We start from the raw sequence: 7,957 nt of genomic DNA, 5'->3' as shown, positions 1-7,957 counted from the left end.
TATATCTTTCAGAAACTCCACTTAGCCTCACACACAAAATAAGCTTCTGACCTTTGTTTCTTCTTGACAATTCTAATGAATCAGGCTGTAGCCAAATTTTAATGGAGGCTTTTCATGACTGAAAATTTAGTTGAGTATTTAGCTGACTACAAATGAAGAGATGGGAAAATGTTGATCTAATTCTAGTTCAGAATCTACTATTAAGAATTTGGCTGAGATCTTACTTTTGTAAGAGAAAACATATCTTACACTCAACACATTTACCTTTTTTTTTTCCATAGTAAAACTGGTAGAGTTATACATAAAAAAATCATATTCCTTCTACGAACTTCTCTTTGCTTTCTACCTTATAAAAAATTAACTCTGACATTATTGTACTGCGAAACTTTTGACACTTAAACCTGAGAAGAATCTCATAAAAGAGCCCCTACATTAGATGAAATTGTTTCTGTTAGATTACTATGGGATGGATGACCCCATGCTACCACCACCCATAAATCTTATCCTTCTGATCCCTAAATTTCTCTGTAGAAGGGATTTCCATTCATTTTGTCCCACTAAAAGAAATTAAAATTCTGCATTTTGTAAATGTAAGGGAAATCTGTTAGTTCTTAGAGTTTAAGAGAAGTTAAATCAAGTCAAATGCTTTTTAGTTTAAGAAAGATATTACAGATTATATGCTATTAAAAAGTGAAAAAAAGGGCAAAGTCTTATTTTTTAATGATTGCAGAGTATATTTTATATGATAGCACAAGTAAAAGATACGCTGTCAGAATTTTGAATTGTTCGCTTATATGCCAACTTTGTTTATAAAGTTCTTAATGTAAACTTATAGGGGTACATAATAAAAAGGATTCAAGCACAGCCCTCTACCAAGCCCTCATTTATTTTTATCATTCAACTGCCTGTTTCAAAGTGTAAAACAATAGTAGGAAAAGGAGAGGGTGGTGGTGGTGTGGAGTGTAGCAAGAGTAGAAAAATCTTTTTGATCACTTGAAAATTAAAAATGCAGTTCGTTTAAAGAAACAATGGAACACTTAAAATGCCAGTGAATATCAGATCTTTGAAAGGTTGAGCCACTAAAAGCAATTAGCAAAAGATGAGCATTCAAGAGTGGCATCCTTCAAAAATAGAATGTTGTTCATATTACTCTCCTGCATGGATATTTTCCCCACAATACATAGCCTATTTATATAGTTCACTCATGGATGTCTACTCTGTGCCAGAGTGTTGACACAAAGATTTTTAGTTTCAGAAATGCAGATTTATAATCATATTTAACTGATTTCACAAGACATCCATTTTTCAATTCTTAGTAAATAGCCCTCAAATGCTCCCCATTAGAACAGTTTGGATTCCTTTAAACTGGATATTTAGCTTTGGTGGAAGATTTTAAATTTCTGCAAGCTGACGGTTGAATTACTTTAATTGACAGTTTCCATTATTACAGATGTAGCTTATTTACATTGTTTCTAAGTTTTGGAATAAAAGATATCCTAAGAAATCAAATGGCCTTTTCAAATTTAATAGCTCATTATTTTTGAAAAGTAATCTTTCCTTCTCATCAAAGAAAATTAACAAGAAAAGTGAATCTGAAAAAAAATGAGGTTATTTTGTAACTCAGGTGGAATATTTTAATCATAATTCTGATACTAAAATTTAAGTACATTATACAAAATACATAGAATATGTAGAAAACCCTGTTTTATAAATATGTGGGCATTTTTGAGTATGTCTATTTCTAATTAAAAACCTGAATGATGTAAGTATTTTCTTTTAATATATGTTTTTATTACATTGTCTTGTGGATTATAGGAATTTGGTTTTAACTGTGAAATGAACACTGTAATGAAGGCATTTAGAAGGAAGTATCTGACCATTTCCAAGAAATTGATAGCAGAGTCAGGAGTACCACACATTATTCTTTTTATTTTAGTTGGAATTATGGGCTTACACTGAGTTTGTGGAACAATGAAACACTTTATGTATTTAGTATTGTAGGCATACTTCCCTTGAGTTACCAAGAGGACTTTTTTTTCCTCTTCTCACATCTCTGAGGTTCACACATAATTTTCAGAATACTTGGTTTCATTAAGAATGTAGAAACTGGGTTGGGTTGCTGTTTCTTCTGTCTATTGCCTATTTTCAGAGCAGATATTGTTCCATTTAGAATCTCAACACCTTTACACCTGGATTATGGAAACAGCTTCTGAACTAGCTTTCAGTCTCTTGTAAATATTGAAATTTAAATTAGTGGCCTATAAAATGCTTATCTGTGTATGTCACTAACTCCTCTGGATGTTCTGTTAGTTCTATGTTGTTCTATGGAAACATTTCCTTTGCATGGCCTCCATGATCTGGTCCTTGCCTCTGCTTCTCGCACCTCATCCTCTCTATCTCCCCATCTCACTTTCTGAACCACACCATTCCTAGCCTCTGGCAATCCTTTGAACTCTTCAAGTTGTTTCACGACTGGCATACCTATTATTTCTTGTGCCTAGAACTGACTTCTTTACTTGGTGAGCTCCTAAATATACGTCAAATCCCAGCTCAAATATTTCCTTTATAGCCACATGGACATCCACACTTCATGCCTACTTTGAGACAAACTAAGGTAACACTGATGATACCAAACTATAGTAACACTGATGGTACTGTTACTGTTATTGATCAATGTGCCTGTGGCTGAGACCAGTCTCTGAATCTGCTTGAGGATAGAATTGAGCTTATCATACATTTTTTGTATCATCAATCTATAGTCTTGCAACCCAATTAATAGTGGGTGCTTATAAATATGTGGCAACAATCAGTGTATCAGGTACAACATTTCAGATTTTGTTAAACCCAGAACAGATGCCTGCCTTTATTCATATTTATTACATATTAGAACAAGCCATGTATGTCAAATTTGAGCCTGATTAGTAAGTGACCTGACTTAACCTTCTATTTTAATGTCAGGTAGCTGTGTGGACTATTGAGGTTCTGGAAATAATCCTCATGAATATTCATGAAGGAATTCTGGCTTCAAAACGCAAAGGAGAAAAATAACAATAAAAACCCAGTAAACTGAGAACTGATAATGTATCATTTGTACTATTAAAGAGATTTTGTTTTGATTTTGAGCTTCTGTTCAAATCTAATTTCATGCCTTCTGAGAAAAATATTTAACTAAAATAACAGCTGGCTACATAAGTGTAAGTACTATTTGTTTATATTTTAACTTGGGATTATTATCTTCACAAAGCAAAGCGACCTTAAAATATATTTGAATGAATGCATTAAAATAAGCATCTAAAACCATCGGTTGGTATGACCTGAAGAGTGGGAGAATTCATTTGTCTTTTTTATAAGTGTAAATTATAATGCCATGTGCACAGAAAAATGTCTTGTGTGAATTGAAGTATTATTCTTGCAATACAGTTTTTTTTAACATTTATACTTTTTTATCTTATTTTTTTTAAAGATGCATCAATCACTCAGAATGTTACATTAAAAATATAGGAGGTTCTCATATACCTCCATTTCTCAGCCCCCTCACTCCTCCCACATCAACAACCTCTTTCATTAGTGTGACACATTCATTGCATTTGGTGAATACATTTTGGAACATTGCTACACAGCATGGATTATAGTTTACATTGTAGTTTTCACTCTTGCAATACAGTTTTAGAATAAAAGTTTGAGCATAAAATTAGCATCTGCTTCATAGCATTTTTAGTGTTTGTGGTTCAATTAATGCCTTTTAATATTTGCACTGGAATCTTTGGTGCCAATTGTGTTGGGAAATAAAATAACATGCTTATCAGATTTCCGAGAGGATGCTTTTGCTTTGCAAGTAGTCTTTCCCCAACATAATGGAAACCATGTCGTTTTACTGAGGGCTCCCATCAGGTACTTCTCCACTGTTTGAAAGTGCTTTTGTAGAGTAAAGTAAGGAAAAAGTATTCTTCAAGAACTTATTTTTGTTTCCTTTTTCACGTTTTAATTTTCTTCATGTAAGGCTAAATCTCTGGATTACTAAAGGTATTTAAATTTTGAGACTGTAAACAAATAGAATTATTAGGAAGGACATTATTATTCTGCTGCTATTGACTATTTTGTTTGCATGTTTCTATGTTCTTCCTTACGAAGGCTAAAATCAACTGTGCAACAACAGAATTCTCTGTTGAATTAAAAATGCATTTGATAGTGAATATTCAAAACCAAGTGGGCATAGCAAAATGTAATAAATTGGTAATTTTTTTTTCTTCAAAACCTAACACTGCATATTCTGTGGTGCTTTCAGGAATTTTTTTTTTTTTTTTTTTTTTTTTTTTTTTTTTTTTACATTGTATACTCACTGGATTTGTTCTGTTTCTGGAAAGCAAAAAAGAAACATATTTTCTCCAAGAGAAGATTAGACCACCCTCTTTTTACTTTAACCTTTACTGACTTTAGGAGCATATGCTCCTGACAGCAGGTACTTAGCTTCCTGGTGCTTAGAAAAGGGTCTGATAAAGAAGGACGATTGTATTGTGTTAAGGCCAGTGGGTTGCTGTCTCTTCCTGGAAAGCAAAGAATATGCATCCAGGAGAGCTGATGTAGTAAATGATGCATGGAAATAAGACAAACCACCACCATCCACACTGTATGCTTTCTTTGTTTTTTTTTTAAGTTAAGCACATAAGAAAGGTAGATGGGGCATGTACTTTCCTCTTCATTTTATTCTATCACAGAATTTTAATTTTAGCTTTAGAAAAGAGAGGGCTACATTATGTAATATTAGGATGAGTAAAGCGATTTGAAAGGAATTTTAACTAAATTGGAAAAACAGAAGGAGAATGGAGACAAAGAGATGCTCTAATCAGCAGATAGCAGTTGTCTTGCTGAGGAAATGAGGGCCAATCTACTTTAATTTTTCTCCTTTTTTTCCTCCCCAAGCTCATATCCAAGAAATTGACATTTTTTTGTGGATTCTTTTGCACTTGGAATCTAATTCCAGTGCTCAGGTTGATTAAGATCCAGTAATGATAACTTATAATTTAGAAGTTTTGACATTGTAACTCCTTTTGATTAAAAGATGTTGTTTTTAAAAATTACAAATGGTTAAATGTTTAAAAAGGTTACTAGTTTCTTCTGGTTTCAAAAGAAGGTAACTATTTTATCCTCTGACTAAATGTGCTACATAATTTCGGAATTAAAATACTTTTATAATGACCACAATTTTGTTTTCGAAATTTGATATCTTTCTCTTATTTAACATTTTTAAAAAATTGATTGATACAGTATACCATATTTGTCCTTACTATTTTACATTATTGAAAGAGCAATGCTAAAGGTCTGGAGTATATTGCCACATAAAACTGTGATGGACTGTATCAGCCTCTGTCCAATCAGGAGAGAGGAAAACACATGGAAATGTGAACAGTGCAAGTTTAATGTACAGAATTGCTAAGTATAACAAGAGATTAGAGTAATATAGGATACAATAGTAAGAAGTAAAGGTAATTTTAAAGAATAAAAAAATGGACTAAAATAGAGCATCTAAGGAGGAGACACCACATTTTCCCTCATAGTTCATCTGTACCAGTGGATTTTGCTGGAACTCTGCCCCATGGGTGCCTGGGGAAGCTATTCACAGGGAGCTCCCTCAGTGATGCACTCCACTCAAAACTACCGAATGGTAGGTGCTGAGGAAGATGTTGGTCACTCAGTGCCTCTGGCTTCAAAACCCCATAGGAGGTGTCATAGGTGTCTGCTGCAGGAGCCTCCCAAGAGAGCGCAAGAGAACCCGGAGGCAAAATTGCCTCTCCTGTGCCCTAGTCTATAGTTAAATCTACAGTGCCACCTGACAAAGGGAAAATATTTACAGGATCCATATCCATTTCCAGTGAGCAGTCAAAAAGGGGTGAATTTGGAACTGAGGGACAAAAAGTCAATAAAAAGTTGGCTATTCAGGGAGGGGGAATGGAAAACATTTAATTTAGGAAAATAATATGAAACGAAGCACAGTGCACAATGTGTGTGTTCATGGGACAATAGGGACAACTGAGTTTGATTAAAAAATATTTACAGATTTCAATTCAATTCAAAATTGCTTTCAGACTTCCCCCACTACCTACTCCAACTTTATAAACAAAAAACATTGGCAGAAATCACTGTTTTATAAAGTAAAGTGCTGGTGGAAACAAAAATGAGCGGAGTAGCTCGTTGTTCAGTAGTGCTAGTGGCTTCCCCCTCCTGCCCTCAGATTCCACCCAGCAGCCCTTATGCCTCCAGAGCCACGGGAAAGTGCCTCTCGGCGAGGTCTGGAAGCTCGGAACCATCCTCACCTCTCCAACTTAGGGGAAAAATTTGGTGGAGCAGATCATCAGGAAAGCTCTTCATTGGTGGGTTCAATACAGAAGCAAAGGAGAAAACCTTTGAAACAGTATTTGGCAACCATGGACGAATAGTGGAAGTACTCCTGATGAAAGACCATGAAGCCAACAAATGGAGAGATTTTGCTTTGTCACTTTTGAAATCCTAGCAGACGCCAAGGATGCAGCCAGAGATGTGAATGGAAAGTCCTTAGATGGAAAAGCCATCAGAGTGGGACAAGATACTGAACCATTATTTGAAAGTGGTAGATGTGAACTACCTCCACCTCTAGAGGCCCACCTGGAGATCTTAGAAGCAGAAGCAGAGGAAGGGGCGGGGGGTCCTCCCTCAGGTGGAGGGCACATGGAAGATGGTAGCTGTTCCAGGAAATTTAACATGACTTCTTCCTGAGGCCCACTTCCAGTAAGAAGTAGACCACTACCAGGAAATGGGAGTCCTCCCCCTAAAAGCCCTGCACCCTCAGGACCAGTTGACAGCAGCAGTGGGATGGGAGGGAGAGCTCCTGCCTCACATGGAACAGATAGTTATGGAGGCCCACCACCAAGGGAACTGCTGCTCTCTTGTTCTTTGAGAGGCAGTGGTGGTTGAATAAGCCAATCTGATAGAGGGGGAGGCAGTAACTGTTACCAAAAACAAACAAAACTATGGATCAAATTTCCTGTTCAAAGAAATAAATATAAAGTGGAAACCGTTGTCACAAATACCCAAGGACCACTAAGAGGAAAAATTGCATTGCCTTTTTAAAATTGCCTGTTAAGTTCTCCTCCATAATTTTTATGTTCTTGTGAGGAAAAAGTAAAATATGTTTAATTTTATTTGATTTATGGCTTTGCTTTCAACAAGCAAATGTTAAATGTGTAAGACTTGACTTGTGTACTAATGCAATTTTCCAAGTAAAAGTGTCCTTAAAGGCCACTTTGTTTCTGAATTTTCCCAGTAAATGTGGCAAGCACTCCTAAGATTTCCCACAGTTAGCCATCTAAAATGGAGAGATGAATCTTTCTGCTTATGCATGCTATATATTAGAGGGTGGTTGGGGTAATGCTACTCTTAGGATTTCAGATGTCTTCAAACTGAAATTTCAGTTTCTTGGTATGAAAAACTGAGATTAGATGCTTGTGTAAAGAAAGTGCTATTTACCCAGTAAACCCAAAAAAGCAAATGGATAATGCTGGCCATATTTTGGCTTTCTGACATTTCTTTAGGAATCTGCAAGAACCTCTCCTTTCCTCCTTCCCCAGTGGTACCATTTAAGTGTGTGTTAAACAACTACAGAATACTAAATAAAATGTTTGGCTAAAACCAATCATGAAGCTGAAAAAAAAAAAAGATGTGTAGCTACTTGGTGCTTATTCTTTAAAGTGACTCGTTCAACACCGTATGATTCAGTTTTCTCTGAAACAAGTAGCTATGTGATTTGAATAGCAATGTCCATTCAAAGGACAAAGTGCCAAGATATTTTGGAAGAGATGGTAAATGCAATGTGACTTATGTTTGTGACATAAGCATTTTCAATCAGAGTTTCTGTTTGGAGTAAGATGTTTTTCCTGGAATGAAAATTGGATCATTCTGAACATGGTATGAGATACTCATCACA

At 35.4% G+C, this 7,957-nt stretch overlaps 1 pseudogene; it reads left to right on the top strand.

Annotated features, from left to right (window-relative positions):
• Positions 1 to 6,172: 6,172 nt before the first annotated feature.
• LOC101432867 (RNA-binding motif protein, X chromosome-like) lies at positions 6,173 to 6,948 on the top strand (annotated as a pseudogene).
• Positions 6,949 to 7,957: the final 1,009 nt, after the last annotated feature.

The sequence above is a fragment of the Dasypus novemcinctus genome, chromosome 2 (assembly GCF_030445035.2).
Source record: "Dasypus novemcinctus isolate mDasNov1 chromosome 2, mDasNov1.1.hap2, whole genome shotgun sequence".
Lineage (NCBI taxonomy): Eukaryota > Metazoa > Chordata > Mammalia > Cingulata > Dasypodidae > Dasypus > Dasypus novemcinctus.
Note: the sequence above shows the minus strand (reverse complement) of the source record. Positions and strands in the feature narration are given on the sequence as shown.